Source organism: Centruroides sculpturatus, unplaced genomic scaffold (genome assembly GCF_000671375.1).
Source record: "Centruroides sculpturatus isolate CEXI.00-Female unplaced genomic scaffold, Cexi_2.0 scaffold191, whole genome shotgun sequence".
NCBI classification, from domain to species: Eukaryota; Metazoa; Arthropoda; class Arachnida; order Scorpiones; family Buthidae; genus Centruroides; species Centruroides sculpturatus.
In genome coordinates, this window is record NW_019384365.1 from 1 (window position 1) to 3,788 (window position 3,788).

The window sequence follows — 3,788 nt, forward strand, 5'->3', positions numbered from 1 at the left end:
GTAATTTAACATAATCTTATTTAACCATTCTTATATGTCTTTGAAAATACTAAATGTATTCAAAATATAATACAGATATATGTAAAATATTATGACAAGTGACGTCTCGATGGACATTACTCTTCTGGTCCGTTACAAAGGATACTATTTATAAAATATTCATCTATAAAGGTCTATGACATTATTCAATGCCCTGACTGATGCCAATACTGTATCACATCCTTTCTTTTCAGGCGTAAAATAGATTTCCATGATAATCTTTAATAATTTCACAATGAATAAAAAGTTTTCATTCAAAATTATTAAATTGCTATTCTGTGTGATACAGAGTTAGATCTTTAGACATTAAAATGTTAGTCGTTGTAATAAGATTTTATTTGATATTTTTACTGATATAGTATATGCGAACTAATATAACAATAAAATAAGTAAAGAATAGCGGCATTTCATTCTTTTCTGGCATGTAGATTTATAGAAAGATGTAAACAGAATGTCTGAATGAATTATTCCTCTGTATCTAAAATATATACTAAATTAAAATTAGTAGGAGACTATTCAAGTATTAAGTCAGTAGTTTATGAGAAGGGTGATTCGTTTGTTGACGTTGCTAACGATGGAGGGAGGAGGTGAGTCTTTGATGACGTAAGATTTCACCCGTCGTTTATTTTTCTCCTCAGTCATTACAAAATTGTCTGAAAATAATTTCTGTGTATTTGCGAATGTTTTAACTTCTGATCTGATGACATAATTAGAGGAGAGGTTTACTTTGATTTCTGAAGACTGATGATGATGGGGGAGGGGATCATAAAAGGGAAAATTTTTGTTGTTGTAATACTGAATTGCCCCAACTTAAGATTATATTTTTCTCATTTTGTTTACATATATCAGTACAAAGAAATATTACAATAATGAAATGATGCTTTCATAATGTTGATTTAAAAAAACGCCAATCTCTGAACAGGCTGGTAGTTTTCAAAAATAAATCTACTTGATAATAATATAAAATTATAATTTTAAAAAGTTATCTATTGAAAATCGTCAAAAATCATACAAATTATATAAACAAAATTCATAAAATTACGATATAATGCTTTGTTTTATTTAAATATTTCAAAAACAAACATTTTTCTGAGAAAAAATAGCAAACCACTGCACTGATTAAAGTTTGATTCATCCTAGCCTATCTGAGAGACTCGGGATCCAATCCGGACGAATTGAAAATCCGTAGAAAATTTTCAAGGATGGTCCGTTTGTCTTAGATATAGTAGGTCCCATTCCTCACCCCCAAGTCCATCACCCACGATGGACTTAAGGGAAAAGCCTTCTCACAGAGCGGAGAATCAAAAATGGAAAAAGCCCATATTTTATGACACATAAGATGCGCCCCAATTTTCAGTATAGAATATTTAGAATGAAAGTATTTATTGAATTTAAGCCATCCCATGCTTTTTAAAAAAAAGCTTTTAGGCATTCGGCCCAAAAGCTTTTTTACTATATTTCGCTTAAAACAAAAAAACAAAAAAAAAATTTTAGAACCACGGTTTTATTTATCTGGGAAAAAGAGAAGCTTAAAAGAAGTCATTTACCATTAATATTAATATTAATATGCATTAAATATTAAACATGCAAAGTCTTCTTAGATATAGTAAAAAGAAAATAATAATAAATATAACTCCTGTTTAAACAATAACATTTTATTCAAGAGTTGGGCTAAGTAGAGGTTAGCCTTCTGAAGGCCGTTTTGGAATTATCCTATGGGAGATCTCAACTTCACATACCATATAACTTTCAAGACGATTTTCTGAGCCTTTTTTTAGACAAAAGTTGCGTCTTATCTCAGAAATATATGAATCACTACACTGCATTATCTATTTGTAAAGATCATTAGTTATTAATTTCTTACTATGATTTTGTTCTAAAACAAGCATCGATTTTAAAGTTTCTTATTTTCTTTTTTTGTCAGTTTACTGTTGACGTCATTCGTTATTGAAATATCCACTGGCCAATATGTCACTGATAATTGGATGTGTTATTTCATTTTTAACTCTTTCCTCTCTGTGGACCCTGAGAAGAGCTTTTTAGCAAGCCTATTGTTTGTTTAGTAATGGCAACGCAACACTTGGGCGATCTGTCTAGGGCAGTGATGGGCAAACTTTTTAAAGAGCGGGCCAAAGGAAAAGAAGAAAACTTTAGGTGGGCCAATATAATTGTAACCTAGCGCTGCATCTGAAAATCCAGGTGGCGCTATAAAAACATGTGCAGGCCGTCCGCCATATTTNGTTTTCAAGTTTTCTATGAAAAATTCTATTATTGCTTCCTCAAACGCAACATTTTTCGTTTCTGCTTCGATAAATGATATTGCAAGTGAACGTAAGTCATTCTATACTATTGTGCTTCTCATTTCAGTCTAAACCCGCTTCTTTTACTGGCGTTACTTGCAGGAAGTGCAAGGTAAATGGGTAGTAAGATGAACAAGTTCGAGAACGTGAATTCACAGTCTTTGATGAGCTTATATAATTCGACTAGGTTAGAGCTTATATAATTTTTTCCTCAAAGCAAACAAATTGCAAAGACATTCTTCCAAGACATTTTTGTAAAGCATTTGATTAAATTCTGATCTCGCGTGGATAATTTTGAGGAATGCAAAAGCACGGAAATATTCATTATAGTTTGCCTGCTGGGCTAGCCGACGGGCCGAGGTATTATTAATTTAAATGCAATTAAATTGTACAGTATATCAGACATTTTATTTAGCATTTATTAAAAGATTTGATAATAATTTTGCTTTTTTTTGTAAAAGAATATTGATCGTATGTCTTTTACATTTTCGGAAAACAGAAGATCGCGGTCCTCCGTTTTACGGACCTTAGGCACGTGCCTAGTTCACCTAATAGTTAAAATGGCACTGCTATACACTTCTAAACCCTTTGATTAGTTTAGTTTATTCGTATAGGACAATGCGGCATGGGCAATCTACCGAGAAGGGATGCCTCCCGGGAGGTCTTATATGTGAAACAGACCCCTATTTAGGTGTTACTAACGTGAAATAAACCCGGAATATTCAAACCCGTTGGCGAGGTGCAACCCCACGACCAGTGTTCAGTGATTTTATCCACTCGGCCATTGGTGGGCAATAATATATAGTATGCATACCTATCTTTTATAACTGTTTTATACGACTTAATGAAATGCTGTAATTTTTGTTGACAGTTTCTGTATATATATATATATATACATTATTTTTTCTATTTTTTAAACTCTTTCCGGTTTTAAATAGGGGCATTAAGCAGGTCCTTTTAGTTATGCCAATCGTGGATGACATGTTGTGAGTTTAAGGTGTAAGCCTAATCAAGTATAATTCACAATCACAATATACAGTAAAACTTATGTAAATCGGAATCTCACGGTACCGAAGAATTTGTTTCATTTAGGCAAGTTTTTGGTTTATTCAGGTTATGTTTTAGACAGGTTTTACTGTATCGTGATAATGATACAGTAAAATCTTGTAAAAATTTATCTTACAAGAATTTAAGAAAATGTTTTCAAATCGCATTTAATTTTGATGAGGAGGTTTTAAAAATAATGAAAATGCATTAATTCTGAATATACTGTAATTACCGAAACGAGTGGTTTTAATTTTTTAATACGTAAACTTTCATTAGCACTGCCATTATAATCATATTTATGTAACAGTAAAAATAAAACTGACTTTGGTCACATGTTTAAGAATTTAATAAAATTAACATTTATATATATATATATATTTCGTCAAATAAATAAATAAATAA